Raw genomic sequence first — 25548 nt, forward strand, 5'->3', positions numbered from 1 at the left:
GGTCGCATTTCAATCGGTAGGCTGAGGAAAATGGAGACTCTCACCGATATTGGGTAGGAATCACCCAATGTACTGAGGGCTTGAAAAGAACGAAAAGATCAGGGGAGGGAAATTCACTCTGCCTGAACTGAGATGTCCATCTTTTCCTGCCCTCAGACACCAGTGTTCCTGCTTCTCAGGCCTTCGGACTCAGCCTGGGACTTAGACCATCTACCCCGATCCTCAGGCCTTTAGCCTTGAGCTGCATTACACCATCAGCTTTGCTGGTTCTCTGGCTTACTGACAGCAGATCCTGGGAATTCTTGGCCTCCATAATTATGTGAGCCAATTCTTACAATAAATCTCTCTCTCTCTCTTTCTCTCTCTCGTATACATCCTACTGGTTCTGTTTCTCTGGAGAACCATGACTAATACACAGTTTAATGTTGATTTCATCTCCTCAGCCCACTGGACTGTGAGACAATTCAATCCAAATCTTTCTTTGGTCACTATGTGATCCCCTACTGGGTTGGATAAAGGCCCCAGGCCACTCCTGCCATGAGTCACTAGTCCATATGTCTCACAGTGGCAATGCCCCCACCCAACAGGTGCCGACTCTCTGGATCTACTGCTCTGTGTCTTTCAGATCACCTTTGGGCCATGGGTCAGTTTTATGGTATGGCTTTAAAATTTAATCTTTTTATTTTGGTAAAACATATGCCATATATTTATGCATAACATAAAATTTTACCTTTTTAGCCATTTTTAAGTGTATAATCTAGTGGCATTAAGTACATTTGCAATACTGTGCAACCATCCCTACCATCAATTTCCAGAACTTTGTCATTATCCCAAACAGAAATTGTACACCTTTGAATAATAACCCTCCATTCGCCCCTCACCCCAGGCCCTGGTAACATTTCCTCTGCTTTCTGTAGACAGTGCAGGTAGAAATGTAACAATGGGGTTTTGGCAGTTTGAGAAACACGACTGTCTCAGCCATGGCCGGGCAGCATGGAGCAGGGAGAATGTCTGTTTCACTTAGCATAATACTTTCTAGTTCCATCTACGTTGTTGCAAATGGCAAGATTTCATTCTTTTTGATTGCCGAGTAATATTCCATTATATATCTATATCTATATCTATATCTATATCTATATCTATATCTATATCATCTATCTATCTCTATATAAATCTATCTATCTATCTATTTACCACTTCTTCTTCATCTATTCATCCACCGATGGACATTTGGGCTCTTTCCATACTTTGGCTGTTGTTGATAGTGCTGCTATAAACATGGGGGTGCATGTGTCCCTTCAAAACAGCACACCTGTATCTCATGGATAAATACCTACTAGTGCAATTTCCAGGTCGTAGGGTACTTCTATTTTTGGTTTTTGTGGAACCTCCATACTGTTTTCCAGAGTGGCTGCCCCAGCTTGCATCCCCACCAACAATGCCAAAGAGATCCTCTTTCTCCGCATCCTCGCCAACATCTGTTGTTGCCTGAGTTGTTCATGTTAGGCATTCTGACAGGTGGAAGGTGGTATCTCATTGTGGTTTTGATTTGTACTTCCCTGATGATGAATGATGTTGAGCATCTCTTTCATGTGTCTGTTAGCCATCTGGATGTCTTCTTTGGAGAAGTGTCTATTCATGTCTTCTGCAGGAGGTGTCTTTTCACTCTCCCCACACCTTTTCTATAAACAGGGTGGGTGGATTTGCCTTCCACCTCCCTGGATGGAGGCAATGTGGATATTTGCCAAGGTAAAGGAAGGCACACTTTCTGGAAGCCCTGTGCTTTGTGGGCACTTCTCCTAGGCTCTAGGGAGCTCCTGGAAGCTTGGTCGTCATGTTCACACAACAGAAACAGTTCCCCTGCAAGTCTGGGCACCTTGGGACCATCTTAGAAAAGCTAGGAGGACATGTGGACTGTATCTAGGCTAGGTGGCCAGTGGCCTGGATTTCGCCTGGGTGAGTCTGGGTTTGCTTTTTTCTTCCCTGGAGATTTACTTTTCCCTTTTCTTTCTCCTCAAACCCTGAGCCAGGGGAGACCCAGGAAGAAGCAAGAAGCAAGTCCCAGACACCAAGGCTGTGGGCATGACCACCAAGGGAAATAAGGTTGCGTTTCTTTAACCAGTCAGTTGCTCACCCGATGGCACAAGCCAGACCCCTTGGCTTGGCTAATTTTGCTGTGATTAATCCCGTTTACATTGCTCCCTGCGTGGAGGCCAAAGTTGTGGTTGTGAGGCCGCTCAGCTCCCTGTGCTGGGCCTGGGCCTGGAAAACGTCAGGCTGTGGCTGCCCATACATAAACAACCAGCCACTCCTGAGCTGAGGACAGTTTTCCATTCACCTGGCTCCAGATTTCCAGGTCTACGTCTGTCTGTGTTTCTGTCTTAGTCCTGTGAATAGAGTCTCCCTCAGGGGAGGCCTGTTCTCAGGGCCCAAGAACGGTGGCCACCTATCCCCCATAAGACAAGGGGCTGGACGGTCACACCTGAGTCCCTCAGAACGTTGCAAACTTTTTGGGAAGGACAGCCAGGTCTGTCTTGGGCTAGAGCAACACTGGGTGGGGGACAATACAATGGGTTCAGTGGATAATTCCCTTGTGCTGTGATTCAAGGGGGAGTCCCCTGTTCAGATAGACCTATTCTCGCCGGGGTTACTCAAAATTCTACCTAGGTGTGACTCGGAGAAAAAAGTTACAATAATAATAACGACAGCGTTTCTTGTTTGGATCACACTTTCCAGATTTCGACAGCTTGTTTGGTCTCCATGTCAGGCTCACAGTAGGTGGGCCAGGAATTATTTCCACTATGTTATAGATAGGGACCCTGGGAGCCTCAAGGAGAAGAAGCAGGTTCTGGTCAGGGGTCGGGTGGCCTGAGTCCTATCTTCATTCTGTCACAGTCACTGTCAAAGAACCAATGACTCTCCAAACTTCGTTTCCTTCTTTGAATATACAATAAAACCTTGGTTTGTGAGCATAAGTCATTCCAGCAACATGCGTGTAATCCAAAGCACCTGTATATCAAAGAGAAGTTCAAGAACCACTGGCTCACTTGTGATCACGTGCTGTTTGGCATCAGGTACCACTCGTATGGCAAGACATTGCTCATTTATCAAGTTAAAATTTACTAGAAATGTTTGCTCATCGCATACCAACTTACTTGCCGTCCAAGGTTTTACTGTATTTTGTGATTTATAAAATTCTTTTCATTTAAATATGACATACCAGTTAAACAACTTTTTTTTTTAACGTTTATTTATTTTTGAGAGAGAGAGAGAGACAGAGCGCAAGAGGGAGAGGGGCAGAGAGAGAGAGGGAGATACAGAATCCGAAGCAGGCTCCAGGCTCTGAGCTGAAAGCAGAGCCCGATGTGGGGCTTGAACCCACGAACTTGGAGATTATGACCTGAGCCAAACTGAACGCTTAGCTGACTGAGCCACCCAGGCACCCCTAAATATGACGTATGTTAGAGGCAGACCGTATACACTGATATGGAAGGGTATCCAAGATAAGGTGCTAAGTACAGAGTAATGTGGAATGTGGGTATAACCTGCTACTATTTGAGTCTAAGAAAAAAATGGCTATATATCCACCCACATACCTCTTTGGATTTGTGCATCAACATCCCTGGCTGGATATACAGAGCATGTTGTTGGCAGGGGTTGGGGAAGGAGATGGGTGTGGACGGAGGGTGGTAGGAGGGAGGAAGTCATGGGTGGGTGGGAGGCTGACTTTTCTCCACATATCTTTGTACCTTTTAATTTTCTGCCGTGTATAAACAAAACTTAAAAATACATTATTTTATATTGAAGGTTGTAAGGTTTTCTTTTGGAGCCAATGGGATGATGTAAATGATATGAGATGCTTTATGTGCATAAAGGGATTATTACTATCTGAGGAGGTACTTTAAAGACTATTATCAACCATTAGACTTGACAACATTGTGTATTGGGAAAATTATGGCCTTAGGAATTGAACGGACATTAGTTAAACTTGGCCCTCAGGTTTTGTCATCTAAAAATCTGGGGGAGAAAGAAGTCTTTTGTTTATAAACTTTTTTTAATGTGTATTTATTTTTGAGAGAGAGACGGAGTGCGAGTAGGGGAGGAGCAGAGAGAGAGGGAGACACAGAATCCGAACTGTCAGCACAGAGCCTGACTCGGGGCTCGAATTCACAAATCAGAGATCAACTGAAGTCAGACGCTCAACCACTGAGCCACCCAGGGGCCCCAAGAAAGAAGTATTCTTATGAGTTATAAGAAATACAACGAGGGGCACCTGGGTGGCTCAGTCAGTCAAGTGTCCGACTTCGGCTTAGCTCATGATCTCATGGTTGATGAGTTCGAGCCCCACGTCAGGCTCTGTGCTGACAGCCCAGAGCCTGGAGCCTGCTTGGGATTCTGAGTCTCCCTCTCTCTCTGCCCCTCCTCCGCTCATGCTCTGTCTCTTTCTGTCTCAAAAATAAATAAAAACATTTAAAAAATTAAAAAAGTAAATAAATACAATGAAAATGTGAAACACAGATGCAACATTGGACATGCCTTTCTCCCTTCCCATGACTGTGCCAGCAGGACTCTGGGAAATGGAAAAGTGTTCTGTGTTTCAAGTAAGTTTTTTTTTTTTTTAATTAAAAATTTTTTTTAACGTTTATTTATTTTTGAGACAGAGAGAGACAGAGCATGAACGGGGGAGGGTCAGAGAGAGGGAGACACAGAATCTGAAACAGGCTCCAGGCTCGGAGCTGTCAGCACAGAGCCCGACGCGGGGCTCGAACTCACAGACCGCGAGATCATGACCTGAGCCGAAGTCGGCCGCTTAACCGACTGAGCCACCCAGGCGCCCCTCAAGTAAGTTTTGACATCAGATAAAATCTCTAAGGCAGCAGTGTCCAACAGAAATATAATGCAAGCCATATATGTACTTTTAGGTTTTCTAGTGACCACATTTAAAAAAAAAAAAAAAAAAAAGCACGGGGGTGCCTGGGTGGTTCAGTCGGTTAAGTGTCCAACTGATCTCGCCCGACGTCATGATCTCACAGTTTGTGAGACTGAGCTTTGTGTGGGGCTCTGTGCTGACAGGGAGGAACCTGCTTGGGATTCTCTGTCTCCCTCTCCCTGCACCTCCCCCACTTATGCTCTTGTTCTCTCTCTCAAAATACATAAATAAACTTAAAAAAAAAAAAGAACCACAGTTTCTTTTTAAAAAAAAAGCACAAAGAAACAGGTGACATTAATTTAAAAACTGCTTAAATTAACCCAATTAATTAATTAATTAATTAATGTTTATTTTTGAGAGAGAGAGAGAGAGAGAGAGACAGAGCGTGAGTGGAGGAGGGGCAGAGAGAGAGGGAGACACAGAATCCAAAGCAGGCTCCAGGCTCTGAGCTGTCAGTACAGCGCCTGACATGGGGCTCAAACTCAGTGATGGTGAGATCGTGACCTGAGCCAAAGTCCGAGGCTCGACCGACTGAGCCCATCCAGGCGCCCCAGCCCAGTATGTTTAAAATATAATTTGGGGGTAATCAACATAAAATCATTCCCAGGAGAGCACATTTTTTTTTTCATACTGAGTCTGTGAAATTGTGTGTATTTTAATCAATTTCGACCAGCTCTATTTGGACGTCCTCTGGTTAATAGCCACTTGGGGCTAATAGCTGCCTTACTGTGGAGAGCAGCTGGAAGGTGTGGGCTCTTTGCCAGGAATGACACAGCGGAAGGTTCCAGATAACCCAGGGGCCTGGGGCTGGAGCTTAAAGGAGGAAAGTGACAGAGGGGAACCCAGGTTTGTCCAGTGCAGGCTGTGATTAGAAAGCAAAAGCACAGAACATGCTTGAGTAAATAAATAAGGGGCTGAACACTGTCCTGTGAGGCTGTCCTGCCATCACCCCGAGAAAGGTCAAGTGCTTTCACTGCGGTGGCAAAGTAGAAAGGGAACCGGAGGGGAAGCAAGGACAGGGGGACGGGCAGGGAAAGATCTGGGCACTGTCAAATCTGGGTGACTTCCCTGTCGCCCGCTCTCCTAGGCTCTCTCCCTTCCTTCTCAGTCTTTTTTGGAAGTGCTTTGTCTGCCCGAGCCCTGAATGGTGGTGCCCCTCCAGTCTTGTTCTGAGCCTTCCTGTCCCCTCACGCTGTACAAGGCTCACTCCTCATGGCACCAGGCCCATCCATGGGCTCTCTCTCCAGCCCTGACAGCTCCCCTGAGCTAAAGTCTACTGCACTGAGTCCAGAGTCTTCCCCGAATCCCCACTGGACCTGCCCTCTCCTGCCTCCCCATGCTTGTTCCTCCTCCCATGTTCCCTCTCCTCCTTTCAGTTGCCTGAGGCAGAAACTCGAGAACAAAATGTGATTCCTTTCCTTCCTCCTACTTCCAAATCACCACCGAAGCTTGTCAGTTCTGTCCCCAAAGAGCGATTAAATGTCAGAGAGATTTCTCGTTGTATTGCTGGCATACCGTTCTAATTGGTTCTTGTGCATCTCATTTTGCCTGAACCCAGTCTGCTCTCCACCTTGCAGCCAGCGTATCTTTCTAAAGCTTAAATTCTGTCCTATAACTTTTTGGCCTAAACACATCCACCTGTCACCAATGTCCCTGGATGAAGTCCAGAGTCTGTGTGCGTCCCCTAGCCCGTGGCTGTGACCTTGTCTCCCTCCACTTCCATCCTTGCCTTCTGCAGTGGGTTGAAGAGTGAGCCCCCAGATTCATGTCTACCTGAAACCCCAGAATGGGACTTTCTTTGGAGATAAGATCCTTGCAGGAATAATTAAAGATGGAGATGAGTTCATTCTGCAAGGGGTGAGCCCTAAATCCAGCGACAAGGGTCCTTATGAGAAGAGAAGACACAGACAGGCACATAAACACGAAGTCCATGTGAAGACAGAGGCAGCGATTGGGTGACACAGCTACGGACACCCAGGATTGTTGGAGCCACCGGAAGCTAGGAAGAAGTGAGAGCAGATTCTCCCCTCGAGTCTGCAGAGGGAGTATGGCCTTGGTGACACCTTGTGACACCTTGAGTTTGGATTTCTAGCTGGCATAACTGTGAGGGGACACATTCCTGTTGCTTTAACTCACCACGTTTGTGGTAATGTGTTATGGCGGCTCTTGGAAACCCATTTTCCTGCCCTGCCTCCCTTCTGCCTCAGCCTGACTCCTGGAAGCTTCTTGATGTGTGTTCCCAGCTGGGTGAGGTGCGTCTCCTCTGTGTTTCAGAGTACATGGCTGTCTGTGTACCAGTGGCTTCTCTCTTTGCCTGAATCCCCCACTGGACTGGGAGTCCTGTGGTGACAGGGGCATCCTAGAGACACAACCATTATGCCCGCCACTCCCAGACGATGCCCGGCCTGCAGCCAATGCTGCAGGTGCCCCAAATCAGGTGCCCTTTTCTCACCGTGCCCAGCCCTCTTCTTGGCCCCAGTAGGCTCCAGGCCTCGATGGCCACCAGGCCACGGTTTCTGCTGTCTGCCCACCTGTGTCTTTCACCTTCCATGTGAGGCCCAGGCAGCTCTCATCTCTTGCACAAAGCTTCCCTGCACCTTGGCTCCACTGATCCCCTGGAGGCTAAACTCCTTCAGTGTGAGTCTTACACCCGATATCATTACCCTCGTTCTACTGGTTCCATGCACATGCGTTGTATCTCTCGTGTACGTCTCCTGCCCTAGAGGGTGGGGGCAGAGTCCTGTAGTGCAAAGAGCATGGGCTTCGGAAGCCCAACACTTGCAAGTGAATGATCACTTAGCAAAGCAACTTTGAGCAAATGATTAACCTCACAGCCCAGCCTCCATTTCCTTGTCCATAAGATGGGAATGATACCCTCCTCTTAGGGTTCTTGTGAAGATAATATGAGGCAATGTGTAGCACGTCCTTGGCATGCAGCAGGAGAGTGATAAAACCATGTTGATTAACCAAGCGACCGGATAATCATTGCCATGGTTCCAACCAAGTCCAGGAGCACTTTCTTGTTTTCCCTTTTAACACAGTTAACCTGTGGGTGTTCATTAGTGTCATTTGCAGACAGGGAAAATGAGACTCAGACCAGCCGTCCAGTACTCAAGGCACCCTGCACCCGAGAGGCACACTTGTGGTGTCCTGACAACTTCTCCCCTTAGATTCTCTGCTTTCTCTACCCCATTACTCCTTGGGTGGGTATAACGGGCATGGGGACAACTGTCCCTGTTCTGCCTCTGCTCCTGGGCTGAAAGCAGAGTCCTAGTTCAATAGGCTCCCTCCAGAGTGTCAAAAGATTTCCCACCCAAACTGAAGTAAAACCAATAAGTCACTGAAATAGTAATCGGTAGAAGTTTATTGTGCACACACCAGAAAGACAGTTGGCAAACCAGGAGCGCTCAAACCAAAACATGGAATGAGGCTCAGAGACGTATTGCTATCCAGCGGCTTATATAGTGTGGAAGCAGGGACTGGTTCCTCTTCACAGTGATGAGTTACAATATTAGAATTTTCTTTTTAAAAAATTTTTTTATTTATTTATCTCTGAGAGAGGGAAAGAGAGAGAGAGAGAGCGGGCAGGGGAGGGGCAGCGAGAGAGGGAGAGAGAGAATCCCAAGCAGGCTTCACGCTGTCAGCACAGATCTTGATGTGGGGCTTGAACTCACAAACCATGAGATCATGACCTGAGCTGAAACCAAGAGTCCGACGCGTAAGTGACTGAGCCACACAGGTGCCCCTAGAATTTTCTTAAATGAAGAAGGAATTGGTTGGTGGTTGCCTCATATCGATTCTAGAGAACAATATAAATCTCGCCTACAATTCTCAGAGGCAGAAGCAAGAAGTGACCTAGATAAAGTTAACCTCCCTTGTCTTGCAAGATAAGCTAAACTAAGCTTTGCCTGTGTGACGAAACTGCTTGTGTCTGCTCGGGGAATTTTCAAGCCTGGTATTCTGCTGTGTTTGATTTTAACAAGGGTCTTTTTGAACAGAAGTCAAGGTTGGAAAGCTTGGCTGGTGCGCCCAGCTGCCAGGGGACGTGTAGGCCCTGACAGGCTGCGACTCTGGCCCTTTGCAAAGGTGCTGGGCTGTGTCATGTTTTGATGTGATATCCCGTGTTATCGCATGTGCTGCAATCCTGAACATGTGGGGCAGCGCTGGGGCCAGCCACACACTCCCTGCCTCCTTTTCCCTGTTGGTCCTCTCCATGCCTGAGGTCAGGGCTGCCGCCAAGGTCTGGAACATCACGTGTTTTGTGACGGTACATGTTATAGGAAAGGGGTGGAGCTGACGAGGGGAGGCCGGGAGAGGGAGGAGGAGTAGGGGGTGTGTTGGTGTTGGGACCTTTCTGGAAAGACACGGAGGAGACAGGATCCCCTTGTGCTTCTGCTCGGACTGGCCTGAGGCCACACCGATGGGAGGTCAGCTGGAGGCTTCGACTCCAGAAAGGAGAACCCAGAAAGGTGCCGTGGGGCCTCACGGGGTGGGAGACGGGGCCGGTGCTGGGTGCTTGGTCCCTTCACCTGCAGGCCCTGACAGGAAGCACGTGGAATTGTCAAGCTGCCATGACCAGGCTGGGACCTGGCTTCCGGAGCCAATGGCAGGCAGCCGAGGAAGTTAGTGACACATTTTCAGTTCACTGAACGGGCTTCCCAGGTTTTGGTCAGAGCTGCAGAAATAATTTCATGGGGGTCCCCCCCCACTTCAAATTTTATTCCGAACATAAAAGATGGCTCTATCTTCGCACCCAAACAGTATCACCAACTTCTTTCCCTCTCAGGTACTGGCCGTGTCACATGATGAGTGGTGTCTGGGGGACAAGTCTCCACCTTGTCCCCCTCTCCCTCCTGAGTGGCGAGCTGATGTTTTGCTTCCTTTCTTCTGCTCCCCCTTCACCCAGCTGGGCTGGTGTTCTGGGGTGTCTGTGTGCCCAGGGCCCCTTCTGTGGCCAGCTCAGCCCCTCGCATGGCCTCCAGGGCCAGAGTGAAGCTTCGAAGCTTTGCGTGGGGGCAGGGGAGTGTCAAGTGAGGAAAGAGGAAGGAAGGAAAGAAGGTGCTTTGATCTGGTGATGAAATTCGTGTCTCTGTCTGTGTGCACAGAAATGCACATTGAATGAGACCCAGCCTGTACCCTGTCACCACCTGACTTCAAAATGGTCAGTGGTGACCTAGGCAGGTGACCATATCACCATCCACACCAGCAACTGCTGTTTGATGTGAGAAGACAGCGAGTTATCAGGAGCAGTACGGAAACGCACATTGAAGCTTTTGGGCTGAAGGAAAGGATGAAGGCAGGTGCATGTTTGGGTGGCTGTAGGGGGCTTCAGGGAGGGTTCTCTGGAGGCTCAGCTGGGATCAGAGAGAGAGGACAAGTGTCACTGACGATGTCGGGAGGGGGGGCAGGGGCATTAAGCTCACAGAGTGTGGCAGCAGAGGGCACCCTCCCCCCATCCAGTTCTGCAGATAGGGCCCCTGAAAGCCCAGCTGGGCTGGGGCTCTGGCACAGGGAGCCCCGTGTCCCAGGCCTCAGACAGAGAAGAAATGGAAGTCTCCCCCCGGAGCCTAGCCGCATTAACGATTGCCATGATGCTTTATGGATCCCGAAGCACGTTCCCCTTCCTTATATTATCTCATCTGTGCAAAGACCGTGGCTTCTGGAGGGCAGGGCTGCTGCTTGCAGGTCCTGGGGTTGCTGACATGCCTGACACGGGGGTTGGCCCAGCGCCGCACGAACGATCAGCTGAGTTGGGAACGACGGCAGGTATGCGGAGCCAGGAACCCCCCAGAGTTTTGCAATGATGTTCTAGAGTCAGAACCTGACCCTGCTCTGAATTATAAATTTTATCTGCACAGAGCGTTAGTGTTTTTAAAGCACCTTCTTCTCAACCTACCTCTTCTCATCCCATTCCCCTCCTCAGTCTGTCCTGCCTACTCTTTTTTTTTTTTTGCTTTTAATTGATTTTTATTATGATAAAAAAAAAATGCCTAACATAAAATTTACCATTCGAACTATCTTTAAGTGTCCAGTTCAGTGGTATTAAGTACATTCACATTGTGGTGCAAACATCGTCACCATCCATCTCCAGAACTTTTTTTTTTTTTTTTCTCTTCCGCAACAGAAGCTCTGTCCCCAGCGCGCACCATCTCCCTGTGCCCCTCCCCCAGCCCCTGGCAACCGCAGCTCTGCTTTTCTGTCCTCATGGATTTGACCCTCCGGGTAGTTTGCGTAAGTGGAATCATGCCGTATTTTCCTGTTGTGGGCCATCAACTCTTACCGTTGGTTCAGTTACACTTCCTCGGTCCTGGCCTCATTCAGCATCTATGAGGTACCTTCTTTGGGCACCACCCGTGCCAGGCCGTGCCCCGCACGTGCCTTCTCTGATCCTCATAGCAACCGGGGGCAGCGGGTCTTAGTATTACCCTCATTTCAGAGACCGGGAGCCTGAGGCCCAGGCAGGTGACACGGCAGGGGATGATGGGCAGCAGGTGGAACCCAGGTGGTCTGATTCCTGAGGCGGCCACCTCCTCCCCCCTTTTCAGCCAGGTCCTGGCTTTTGAGCTCAAAGCTGACTTCGTGTGGACCTGGTGCCCGCTTTATGGCATCCTAAGCGTCCCATGGGACCCTGTCTGCCCTCCCCTCTTCTTTCCGAAAAGTGTTCTGGAGCGTTTGCATGGGGACAGCACCCCATGGAGACAGGCGCTTTTACCACTTCTCTAAGTCAGGACAGGGGAGATCCCTGAGTGTCTCTTCCAATCAGCCATCTACTTCCTCGGGTGTTATTTGCTCAGTCACTTGCGGATTGGTCCCACCATGAATCGCTTTCTTCTTTTGCCTGAATTTTTGCGGTAGCCTCTGAGCTGGCCACCCTGACCGGAATGGCACCCTTCCAGTCTGTTCTGATGAGGAAACTAGAAGCAGCCAGACCTGGAGTCTCCCAAGGGATCCCTGCTCACACAGGCTTCAAGCAGAACGTGGTCTTGCGCCTGGGTGATGGGCAAAGCCCTGGCCACGTAGAAGCCTCTTTGCCTAGGAGCCCAAAATGCAACCCCTGCTCCCCCCCGACCTGATGCCCCTTTTCTATCTTCGTGTCTCTCCCAGCTTCAGGAAGTAGGTCAAAAGTAGGGGAACTGGGTCAGAAACAAAGGGTGTGAGGCTAGAAAGCGGGTATAGGAAGCGTGTGTTTTCCACAGGAGATCTTCACTGCCGGGGAATTAGCACATCGGCCACTCCTCCTCCCCCACTGAGGGGGCTTGTGGGCAGCCTGCTGGGCCAGGATCCAGTGGAGTCTGAGAGATCACACCTTTGTCCCTGGGGACAGCAGCACTAAAGAAGAAGGAAAGGGGGATCCCTCAGTGTGTAGTCTCACCGGGAGCCCAGGGGCACTGAGAAAACCCTGGCACTTTCGCTTGGATGACTCATTAGCCCAGGTGGGGCTGGGCAAGAATGCAGCCAAGGTTTACTTCCTTCATGAGGAATGTGCTTGCTCTGGGCTGACAGGCCTCCCTGAGAATGAGTCCATTGCACTGGACTTTGAATGAATATAAACAATAAACAACCCCCTGCCCCCTTTACACAAACACTGAAGCAAACAAAAGCTGGGGCTTCTAATTGTCCGCCTGGTCTGGACCCAAGGCAGCCGTCTGGACTTTCTGCCTTCTCGGGTTAATCTGGAATAACTCCCCCTAGATCCCCTCTTACCCTCATTCCTCCAACATTCTCTAGAACCTAGAGCCTCAGCACTATTCGCCCTATGGGTTGGACAAACTCTTCGTGGAGGGAGGCTCTCTGCACACTGTAGGATGTTTGGCAGTATCTCTGGGCTCCACCCACTGGATCCCAGTTGCACCTCCTGAGTTATGGTAACTAAAAATGTCTATGGACAGTGCCAAGAATCCCCTGGGGCACAGAACTGCCCCTAGTGAGTACCACTGAGCTACAGTATAGACGCTTAAAGCCTTTAATGCCACGTGTCAAAGTTTCAAAGCTTTAATGCCACGTGTCAAAGTTTTCAACTACTGGCCCAATTTCGATTCAAGATCGCAAACGATAAGTTGAATGGGATCTAGCAAGCGGTGTCTCGCACATTGTGTGTTGAACGGGGCATGATAAGACCAGCTAACTGGTTCCACAGCCCAAGGCAGGCTAACCGTCCTTCTGGAGGCTTATAATTGCTAACCAAAAGTACAGCAAAACGGCAGAGGCTTCTGTTAACGGCAGCTGTGCTCTGAAGATAAGGACGATAAAACCGCCAGCCAGCGAGGAGAGCTCTTTGGAGGGAAATTTGCAGTGTGGTAAGGCCCATGGAATGTTTTTACTTTCCTTTTATCGGACGCTTCAATAAATCAAGCTGTTGTTCTAGGAACGTACGGATACAGGCAAGATCTCCATGGAAAACCTGAGTTCAAATATTCTGTCGTATTGTTCCCGCACAGCTTTGAACTATCCCAGGAATCCCAAATTGGTGTTTCTCAGCCTGCCTGTCACCCCCAGGAGCAACGTGAGCAGCCTTTGTTGGACCTGGAGTGTTGCTTTTGGTATCCTTCCCTGCGAGGTACAGTCCGGCGGTAAGGTTCTGGCCCTGCCAGCCTCCTGTGCCAAGGCACCGGGTGACGTGGATTCTAAATAGGCAAGAGGCTCATACTTGCATCCGCCAAAGACCCTCAACAGGTCCCGCTCATTGTAGACCTTCCTTATATTACAGACATTCTTGCATTAAATGGTTCGTGAGTGAAGGGAAAAAGCACTCTACTGTGAGTCAAGAACTTGAGATCCGGTCCCAACTTCACCGTTTCCCTTCTCTGGATCTCGCTTTTCTTGTGCGTAACGTGATAGACTTGGACAACGTGACTTCTGAGTCTGCTTTTAGCTTTGACTTTCTCTATTTCTGGTCATGTCCATGATGCTTGAACAGCTTTCAACACTCATGTATTGTGGGCACCCAGGAAGCGGTGCAGGCAGATGGTGTCCCCCAAGAGCACACAATCTGGATGCATAAAACACTAAGGATTTAAGGCCAGATTCCAGGGGTCTGTGTCCTCATAAGCTGTGTGACCATCCCAGAGTTATTTAAATACTCAGTTTCCTCGTCTGTAAGATGGACATAACCATAGTACTTAGTCACAAAATGAGTAATGTCCTTAGAACAACGCCTGCCACATAATAAATTTCCATTACCAATAAGCTATTAACCTTACTACAATGCAGCATGGTCAACCTCATAGCAAAAGCATAAACAATTCTTGGGAGGCCTAGGTGAGGAATGCTACCTGGGCAATCCAGGAAGAATAGACTGTGTGCAGTGCTGTGACCCTAACAAAGGAAAAGGCTCAGAAACCAGCAACAGTCAAGCAAACCCAGTTTCCCAGCGTCCCATGTGGCTTTGCCTGAGCCAGCGGGCTATTGTCCAGAGGTGGGGAAGCTTGGCTCTCTGATGTGTCCTCCCCACCGTGGCCCGAGCTCAGGCTCTCTTTGGGTCACTCTAGACTAATGCAGCTGGGAACAGCTGCTTTCAGGGAAAAGTCAGCTGTATGTTGAAATGATGGAATTTCCTAGCATTTTAATTGTTTATGGTGAACAAATGACCAATGATTCAGAGAAATAATATCTATTACTCGTGCTGAAAAGACCTGAAATTTCTGTACGATCTTAGTGAACGCAAAGTCATAACTGTCTTTCACACCAGGCACGGCTCAAACACCTCAAATCTGGAGAACTGACAGAACTGAGCCTAATGGCCGTTCACCAACAGACTTGTTGGTCCCCGAGAAGGGGCACTGGTACGTCCAGGTAAGTGATGAATCCTAAATTTCTCTGGACTTTGGGCTTTCTTTTGGCTCTTCATTGAATGTAACTATCAAGTGCCAAGACAATTAATGGGGAAAAGGACAGTCTTGTCAACAAATTGTGCTGGGACAACTCAATAGCACACGTGACAGATGACATTGGATCCTACTTCACACCATATACAAGAATTAAATAGGATCAAAGGTCTAAACGCATGATCTGAAATTATAAAACTCTTAGAAGAAAGCATAAGGGGTGCCTGGATGGCTCAGTCAGTTAAGCATCCGACTTCAGCTCAGGTCATGATCTCACGGTTTGAGGGTTCGAGCCCCGTGTTGGGCTCTGTGCTGACAGCTCAGAGCCTGGATCCCACTTCAGAGTCTGTGTCTTCCTCTCTCTCTGCCCCTCCCCAGCTCACGCCCTGTCTCTCTGTGTCTCTCAAAAATAGATAAATGTTAAAAAAAAAAAAATGGGGCAATGGCTTTTTCACTGTGACACCAAATGCACAAGTGACAAAAGAAAAAAATAGATAAATTGGATATTATCAAAATTAAAAATGTTTGTGCCTCAAAGGACGCTATCAAGAAAGTAAAAAGACAGCCCACTAGCTAGGAGAAAATGTTTTCATTTTCTTGCAGCAGCATTGTTTCTAACAGCCAAAAAGTGGAAATAGACCAAATGCCCATGCACTGAGCAGTGGGTAAACAAAATGTGGAATATTCATCAAAGGATGGGATATAATTTAACTTTTTAAAAAAAGGAATGAAGTGCTGCCACATGGATGAACTTTGAGAACGTCATGCTAAGTGTAAAAAGCCAGGCAGAAAAGGGCACATATTATATGATTCCATTTTTGTATAATGTCCAGAATAGGCCAACATAGACAGAAAGTGGATTGGCAGTTGCAGAGGCCGGGGCAGGGGAGGGGTGCGGAGTGACTGCCGGTGGGTCCGCAGTTCCTTTATGATGATGAAAATTATCTGGAACGTAGTAGTGATGATGGTTGCACAACCTGGCAAATATCATAAAAACCACGGAACTGTACCCTTTAAAAGGGTCAATTTTATGGTATGTGCATTATACCTCAATAAAAATAAGGAGCTATTAAGTGACTTTTTGCCCCTGCCTATCATACCTTTCCACTCCCTCCTTAGTCTTTTTTCAACTGCATTACCTCAAGCCAAGTATCTCTATTCTGTACTCTGCAGTTGATTGTCTTTAAAGTGGCAGAAATTTATTTTGCTCTTGTTATACGTCTTCTTGTTAATTTAGCTCATCTTGGGGTGCCTGGCTGGCTCAGTCCCTAGAGCATGAGACTGCTGATCTCAGGGTCACAAGGTCAAGCCTCAGACTGGGCATAGAGTTTACTGAAAAAAAAAATTAGTTCACATTTCTATCCTTACAAAATCTTGAACATGTGATTTTGTCTGTGAAAGAGACCTCCTCAAGATATATATTACATAATATCTATAAATTTGAAAAATGTGTATCTTTCGCTAAGACATTGATGAAAAAACATTGAATGAAAATTGGTCATGGGCAGAATGAGGCATTTTACCTTAATAAAATGTGTTTTGGAAATTAAAACAACCCTGTGATGTGTACGTGAATCATTGTATTATCTGGAGTGACCGGGAGTTTAAGTCTGTGTTACTCGTTCTGTTGACTCTCTCTCATGGTAGCTTATTTCCTTGCCTATTTTAAATTTTGGAGAGTAAATGCATGTTTTGCAGGATTTTGCCTCTGAGATTCCTGGGTGGTCTCTGAAGAGTGATACTGCATTTGAGTCTCATGGTGCTTTCAGCCTGGGGTGTTAATCTCTTACCAGGGGGAGGTGGGGGCTTCCTGGATCATGCAGATAATATAAAATCTAGATAAAGGCAGAACCCTCATTATAAATGATCAGGGGAGATATGTTTTCTATCTGGACAAGATAGACAAGCTACCATCTCTCTTTGCAAGGGAGCAGATATTTTGCCTATCACCTTTAATCAAGGGTATGAGTCTCAGAAAATCCTGGCTTGATGGAGGGATCACAGTTCTGGTGCAAGCTTGCCTCAGACCCTGCTGTGGCATTAACTCTGGAGCTCTCTGGGTATCAAGACTGCCAGCTCTCCCATCCCACCTCCTCTCTAACCAGAGCCGCCACAGCATCAGCAGGCTTCCTTCTTTGGCTTGAATTTTCTCCTTTTAGTTTTTGGTTGCAAGATTTTCCTTCCTATAGCAAACGCTCAGTTAATACAAGTGAAAGGTATTCATTATCTTTTATCTAGCATTTCTAGGTGTTTTTACAGCAGGAGGTTCTGATGTGCTTTATAATAAATAAATATTTGGTCTTTATCTTTATTTAGTGGTTCCTGGCTCACAGCTCCCAAAACCCTTGGATTTTCCTGAGCAAGCAGAGCAATGGAAGCATCTTTTGTCATAATATTCAGTCTCTCTCCTCACTTTCTGAAATCACTTTAGAGCCATGAAAGTGACAGGGGTGTCTTGTTATCCATAAAAAGAGCTTCCCCACCACAACTGGGTTTATATTAATGAGATGACTTTTGGAAAGAACCTAAAGATGGGAGTGCTGGTTGCCAGGGGAATCAACCATGAATGGAGGGGTGGAGCTTTACGTCTCATCCCCTGATTCCTGCAGAGGAGAGGGAGTGATGGAGGTTGAATCAATCACCAATGGCCGATGATTTATTCAACCATGCCTATGTAATAAAGCCCCCATGAAACCTAAAGGAGGGGGTTGGAGAGCATCCAGGTTGGTGAACCAGAATGCTTCCCAATGCCACCATACCAGCCCCCGAACTCCATGAGGACAGAAGCTCCTTTGCTTGCTACCTTGCCCTAGGTATCTCTTCATCTGGATGTTGATTCACATCCTTTAAGATCCTTTGTAATAAGCTGGTAATCTAGTGAGTAAATGGGTTTCCTGAGTTCTCTGAGCCACTCTAGTAAATCAGTTGAACTCAAGAAGGGGGTCATGAAAACCTCTGATTTATAGCCTGTAGGTCAAGAAGCTCAGGTAACAACCTGGCCTTGCAATTGGCTTCTGAGGTGGAAGGTAATCTTGTAGGACTGAGCCCTTCACCTGTGGGATCAGAGGCTATCTCTGGGTAGACTGTGTCAGAATTGAGTTGAATTGCAGGACACCCAGGTGGTGTTGGAGCATTGCTTAGCGGTGTGGAGAACCACCTCCCAGGTTGGAACTGGGTGCAGAACCCTTAGCAACTTAGAACCCTTTTTAAGTTTTCAAGTCTGCTGCGCTACCAGAAATGGATGTTTCTATAGCACAAAATCTCCCTGTCACAATGGCAAAGATAACAAGGGCGTAAGTGAGGATGAAGGAAGGACTCATGCGCTATCGATAGAACTCTAAACAGACACATCAATTCCCAAGGGAATTTGGTAACAGTAATTCCATCTCTGGGAATTTACCCTATTGAAAGCATCATGGATGTGTGCAAAATTCCAGCTTGAAGGATGTTTGTCTTAGCGTAGCATTTCCAAAAATTATAAACTGTTTAAATATTCCAGGCAAGAAGAAAAAAGAAAAAAAAAGAAGAAGGGGAAGCACTTATGTCAGGAAAGGAAAACTTTCGGAAAAATTCCCAGCAAATAAGGGCTTAGGACTCCTGGGTCCAACCACATCTCTGGCCACCCCTCATTATAAGGGAAACTGGGAAAGGTAGAATTTTTATTTGGGTACAAGACCAAGGGTTTTCTTAGTATGAAAGAAGGGAGGGATGGAAACTCTAGTGTCCATCAATCTGTCCATCTGTTCATCTGTCCATCCATCCATTCATCCATCCACCCACCCACCTACCTACTCTACCTACTTTATCTGCCTGCCTTTTGTCTATCTATCTATCTATCTATCTATCTATCTATCTATCATCTATCATCTATGTATCTATCATCTGTCATCTATCAATCATATCTATCTGCTTCTTGAAGGATAGACATAAATTCTTCTGATGGTTATTCATACCTATTTGGAAGAATTTGAAAGGTGGTTTTTGCTTTCTTATTTTTGCATATTAGATATTCTAAATTTGTTTCTAGTGAAGATATATTATTTTTTATAAAAAGAAAAAGTCATTTAAAAGAGGTTACGGTTGTTAGTATGGAATGGCACATGGTGGCATTAGGACCAAACCAGGCTTGGTGCCAGAGGAGCTGTGAGAAGCAGGGAACCAAAATACCTCAGGTGTGGGGGATGAGGAGAGTTGATGGAGACATGGCGACTGTGGTTTGCAGGGCATTCTGGTTGTTCTTGCTGGGTTGTTGTTTCCTTAGCTTTTAATTTAGGGACAGTCAAATGCTGCCTTGTGTCTTAAAGATGCTGCCTACATAGACCTATTTGGAATTTACAGAGCAGGAGCTAGAATTCTATCACTGGTATAGGCTTCCCTGTTTATGAATCTAGAATATTTTGATTATGTGTAGATTTTGCTAACACCTAGGTAGCTATTTGATACTGTGTCTGACTTCTCCTTTCAGCTCTTTAGTTGGTTGACAGTGTTCTGAGACCTCCATAGTGTTGTATCTAGCCTCAGAATGCACACCAATGGTCATATGGCCATTAGCACCATAGCAGCTGCTTGGTCTTGAGATTCTGGCCACAGAGGGAGAGACACAATGTGCTGGGAACTCAGAGAAGCACAATTCATCCCCTTTACCTGGGATTATGTGGATGATGATGGCAACCATTTACTAAATGTTTGCTTTATTTTCTCATTCAGTCCTTAAAACCACTTCACAAGGTAGGTGCTTATAAATAAGAAAACCAAGGCTTAGTAACTTGTCCAAGATCTCACAGCCAAGAAAGTAGGAGAGAATGACTGAAGGTTGTCTGGTTCTGGAGTCTATATTTATAATTATTATGCTGTGCTTCTCCTGAGGTGACCAACCACCTGGTTTGCTCTGGACTATCCTGGTTTTAGCATTTAAAGTCCTACATCTTTTTTTTTTTAACTTCTTTTTTTAAAAAATGTTTATTTATTTTGGGGCGGGGGGAGTAGAGCAAGTGGAGGAGGGGCAGAGAGAGAGGGAGACAGAGGATCCGAGTGGGCTCTGTGCTGACAGCAGAGAGCCCGATGCAGGGCTCAACCTCATGAACTGTGAGATCATGACCTGAGCTGAAGTCAGACGCTTAACCAACTGGGCCACCCAGGCATCCCTAAAGTCACACGTCTTGAGCAGCCCCTCCATCCCAGGCAAACCCAGATGGTTGGTCACCTGAACTGCTCTCCTTTCTCTCCTCCAATCCAAATCCTATCAGTCTAAAGCCCATTTCAGGTCTTTCCTCTTCTCTGAAGGCCTCCCTGACCTGCCAGCTCCCTTTGGGAGCTCCTTTGGCATTTATAGTTCTCTTCCCACTAAGCACTCAGTGATAAGTGTGTTCTTCACACGTGGATGTCTTCAGTGCCCACCCGGCTGCCATTGAGGCTGGATGTGTTCCGTAGTGTTTAGGGCAACAATGGGTACATAATTAGTACCAAAGGAAAAAAATCCTAGTGGAATTAATGGGTGAATGAATTATTAACATCACCTTAAGCAAATACTTGCAGAGCATTTGTTATGAGTCAGGCATGGTTAGGTGCTGTGGGAAATGAGTAAATGAATTTTAACTACATAAAGAATATAGTAATGAGAATAATTGCATTACACACTGGGGGAGGGGGCTGTGCTGTTAGTGACATCAACACAAATTAATAGGAGATGTTGCATCACAGGCTTGATGTCTGTAATAACAGCAGTGGGACCCACAGCAGTAACACCACTCTGCTTTAGAAGGTCCTATAATTTTTAAGCTTCTCACTCACATGATCTCATTCCTCTGACTCCAAACAGACATGGGAGATAAGCAAAGGAGACATGCAAAGCCCCATTTTATAGGCAAGGAAAGTAGTGAGTCAGAAAGGACCCACAATTTATGATCTAAAGCCACGATTGTATGTAGCCATGATTGTATATAGGGTTTTCAGGTCATACAAAGGCCACTGTTGTGCTGTGTGGTCTGCAGAATTTTCTAAATAATTGAATTCCATGATGACATTTAAAGATTTCACATAAAGATTTCGCATAAGAATCTGGATTTCTGGTTCCTCTTGACAAAATGGAAGATGTGATATCCCCGAGTTCTCAATAATGGATGTCACTTTAGACAAGGCATTGACTCTCCAGTTCTTTCATTTCCAGAAACGTCCTGACCTAGGTTACCTGGGCATCAAAACAAAGACCAGACAGTAAAGATAGCATGTCCAGTGTAAGAAGGCTTGTGGTTACAAGTTGCCTCAGGTCTCCAAGATTTCTCTTCCCGGGTTGTTTCAATGGATCCAGGATGCATATAGGAATGACCACGCCTACTAAGGCAGGCCTTGTGCATATCCTTCTCCAGGAATCTAGATGCTGTCCTTGACTTCTGCCCCTTTGTCATCACAGTCTCTATCTGCCATCTAATCTGTCAAGTCATAAACTGAACTTCTGATTTTTTTTCCCAGTTAGTATTTTCCTTCTGTAAATGGCAACTCCATTCTTAAAGTTGTTCAAGCCCCAAACTGTGGAGTCATGCTTGCCTCTCTCATACCCCACCACAGCAAACCTTGGCTCTACCTTAGAAATAAATCCTGAAACTGCCTACTTCTACTGTGTTCAAGCAGACCACCCTGCGCTTACTTGGACCACTGCTGCAATCTTTCCTCAAAAGCTGTCATTTTATTTTATTTATTTATTTAAAAGTTTATTTATTTTGAGAGAGAGAGAGAGCGTGCACAGGGGAGGGGCAGAGAGAGAGGGGGACAGAGAGAATCCTGAGCAGGCTCCGTGCTGTCAGTGCAGAACCCCAATGTGGGGCTCGAAACCATGAACTGTGAGATCATAACCTGAGCTGAAACCAAGAGTTGGACTCTTGACTGAGGTACCCAGGTGCTCCCAAAGCTGCCACTTTATTAAAATATAAGTGAGGTCATGTTCCTCTGCTCAAATCCCTCTATAGTTTGTCAGTGGAGTAAATCCATTGTCCTTAATGTGGCTCCTGGCTACTGTCTACCTTCATTTCCACACTTCTCCTCCCTGTTTCTTCTGTGGCAGCCACACCGTCTCCTATCCCCATCCTACTAATCTTTCAGCACAACAAGCGTATTATTGCCTGAGGTTTTTGTACTTGCTGGTGGCTTCAGTTATCTAAAGTTGTTTAACAGATCACCCGACACTTAGTGGCTTTAAACCATAATAATCATCCATTATCTCTTATGGATTCTGTGGGATGGAAACCAGGAGCAGCTTAGCTGGGTGGTTTTGGCTTATGCTATTTCATGAGGTTACAGCCAGATGTTGGCAAGAGCCAAATAATCTGAAGCTTGATTGCGATGGGGGACTCTACTTCTCAGGGGGTTCACCCATATGGCTGGCCAGTTAGTGCTGGCTGTTGGCAAGAAGCCTCAGTTCCTTGACATGTGGACCTCTCCATGGATTTGTAGGATGCCTTGAGGATACGAAGGTTGGATCCCTTCAGAGTGAAATAGCCAAGAGAGCAAGGGGTAAGCTGCGATGCCTTCTACAACAGCCTCAGTTGGCTACGCACTGTCACTTCTGATGTGTTCGGTTGGTACCACAGAGCTTCATAGGAGTGGGAGACCAGGAGGCATGGATCATTGGGGGCCATGTTGGAGGCTACCATGATGCCAGTATCTCTGCCTGCTGTGCTTCAATAACTTCAGGGCTAACTTTTATATTTCCTTAAGATCTTTGTTCATATGTTCCTTATCAAAGATCTTAAGGAAATGTAAAAGTAATGTAAAAGAGGCCTTTATAGACCATCCCTTATAAAATAACACGCCTACCCTCCTGACATTCTTATCCTGCTTTACTTTTCTTCATAGCACTTATGATACCTGAAATGTTGGATATTCTTTATTTTTGTCTGTCTCTCTACAGTAGAATGAACCTCCAGCATTTAGACCAGTGTGTGGTGCATAGAAGGTACCTGATATTTTTCAAACGAATGAATAGCCTATATGCATTAAATATTTATTGAAAGAAGGAAACCTTACCTCTTTAAATATACCCCATCACTTCATATCAGGGTGCATACTATCAGCATGATTTAGCACTATTGATGTTGACCTCGAGCACCTGACTGAGGTGGGTTTGTCGGGTTTCTCCACTGCAGAGTTACTGGGTTTTCCCCCCTTTTCTGTTCTGCACTCATTGGAAGGAAGTCCCTGTGTGCAACTCATCCTTAAGGCAGGGAGCTACCATCTACCTCCCTGGGGGCTGAATTGTCTGCGTAATTTATTCTGCCAAGAATTCTTCTGCCAAGATTTGTTTCTTCTCCCTCATTTATTAACTTATTTAATCATTTTTTTTTATCAGCATGGACTCATGGATATGTGTGTGTGTGTGTATATATATATATATAAAATACTCTGGATTATAATCCAATCATACTTTATTAATCAAATTGCTTAAACCTTGGCCATTGGGAACTCTTTCAGTTGGGTTCTGTGTCCCTTGGATATATTCCCATCCACGCATGTGGGTTTCATTTTGTTTGTTTGTGGTTTGTTTTTGTTTTTAGCATTTCTTGATTTTTTGGTACTAATCAGATGCTCTAGGCTCATCTTGTTTATTTCCTGCCCCAGTCATAATGTCTCTAAAGAGCCCTGGTTCCCTTTACTGGAGAATAGTACTGGAAACCAAGAAGTGCAAATGTACTCCAAATCCCCCTCAGCATTTCCTCAGGCTGGGTCCTTGTCTAGACCACCACCTCCCTTAGTGACAACCTGCCCACCACTCGTGGTACTGCTTCTACAGATTTCTATTCATCCTCCTCCATTCTTCCCTCTGCAGGCAGGGTCATAAATCTGATCATGTCAAGCGTCTAATGGACACCACAGCTCTCAGGTTAAAATTCAAACTGCTCTGCACAGTGTAAAACCCTCTTCCTGACCTGGCCCATGCCCACCCCTCCAACCTTATGTTTTCCCATCACCCCAACTTGGAGGCTGCATTCAAGCCTCACTGAACTTGCTTTCATTTCTCTGTCTTTTCATATGTTCACCCAGGACTTCACACGACTGGAAGACAAACTCTTAGCCCAGTGATTGTTTGGTACTATGTTAAAACATCGCTTTCTCCTTTCTTTTGTTTGGAGTTGAAATATAAAAGGCCCCTATGATATGAAAAGCAAATATTTGGTCTTTTCCCCTGGCTCCTGGCACACAGCTCCTAAATCCCTTGGAATTTCCTGGGTAATAAATAGGATTGTTTCTTATTCTAATGAGGCCACTCTTGGTGGGCCCCTAGATAGCTTCAGGATGAGGGCTTATCACCAGAGAGACCCAGGCATGGTTAGAGGGTTGGAACTTTAAGTGCTCCTTCCCAACCTTCAGAGAGGGAAGAGAGGCTGGAGACTGAATGAATAACTAATGGTCAGAGATTTAATCAATCATGGATATTTACCTAAAAAATGCAAAAACACTAATTCAAAGGGATACACGCACCCCTATGTTTATTGCAGCATTGTTTACAATAGCCAACTTATGGAGGCAGCCCAAGTGTCCATCATAGATGAATGGATAAAGAAAATGTGGTGTATATATATATATATATATATATATATATATACACACAACGGAATATCATTCAATCATAAGAAGAATGAAATCTTGCCATTCGCAGCAGCATGGATGGAGCTGGAGAGTATAACGCTAAGCAAAGTCAGTCAGAGAAAGACAAATACCATGCGATTTCTCTAATATGTGAAATTTAAGAAACAAAACAAACGAACAAAGGCAAAAGAGACAGAAACCAAGAGACAGTTCTCTTATAGAGAACAAACTGATGGTTGTTAGAGGGGAGGAGAGTAGGGGACAGGTTAATTAGGTGATGGGGATTAAGGAGTGCACCTGTTGTGATGAGCACAGGGTGTTTTATGGAAGTGCTGGATCAGTATATTGTACACTTGAAACTCATATAATACTGTGTTAACTAAGTGGAGTTAAAATAATAAAAACTAAAAAAAAAGACAAGAATGTGTTTTAAAAAAAAGTAATTAATATATTGTGAGCATTTCTCCATGAAGCAATCTTTTAAGGCATGATTTTAAAAGGCTACCTAGAATTCTATCTAAAATTTATTTAAACAATTCCCCGTTAATGGTATCTGTTGTCAATTTTTTTTCAAGTAGGCTTCACGCCCAGCACAAAGCCTAATGAGGGCTTGAACTCACTACCCTGAAATCAAGACCTGAGCTGAGATCGAGAGTTGGACAACCCGATGGAGCCACCCAGGCACTGTGTCGATTTTTTCAAATTATAAATAATGCCTTGATGGCACTCTTGTATATACATATTTATGTGCATCTCTGATTATTTCTTAAGACTAAATTTCTAGAAACAGAATTACTAGGTCTAAGGTTCTGCCGATTTCAAGGGTCTTTGGTGCCTCAGGTCCTAGGGAATGACTACAAGTTTCTGAGTAGAAGAGGGATCTGGGAAAGGTCTTTTTTTTTTCCATGGGTGCTGATCACTTTCTTCTTCTTTGTGGAAGACAGTCCAGGGGCTCCTGCCTGGCCTGGACTCCTTTTCAAGAATGATCCAGCATGCAGAGCACCAATGAAGAGGGGCCCTCCCCTCCATGTTCCCGCTACACACATCTACCCCCACTCCAACCTCCCTAACCTTGGCCACACATGTTCCACACACCCCCCCCCCCCCGCCACCTCCCCATCCTCCCTGTCCCTGGTCATGACTTACACGGCTTAGGGGATGGCTATGACTTACATGGTAGGGGTTGATTCCACAGAGAACTGAGGCTGGGTGGGT

At 46.1% G+C, this 25548-nt stretch overlaps 1 long non-coding RNA gene across 1 annotated transcript; it reads right to left on the reverse strand.

Annotated features, from left to right (window-relative positions):
* Positions 1-2866: 2866 nt before the first annotated feature.
* On the reverse strand, positions 2867-19900 carry LOC123587532. The gene is made up of 3 exons (XR_006707356.1): positions 19889-19900; positions 7044-7055; positions 2867-3060 (listed from the first exon to the last, which is right to left on the reverse strand). It is a non-coding gene; the product is annotated as an uncharacterized LOC123587532 (long non-coding RNA).
* Positions 19901-25548: the final 5648 nt, after the last annotated feature.

Source organism: Leopardus geoffroyi, chromosome D3, assembly GCF_018350155.1.
Source record: "Leopardus geoffroyi isolate Oge1 chromosome D3, O.geoffroyi_Oge1_pat1.0, whole genome shotgun sequence".
NCBI classification, from domain to species: Eukaryota; Metazoa; Chordata; class Mammalia; order Carnivora; family Felidae; genus Leopardus; species Leopardus geoffroyi.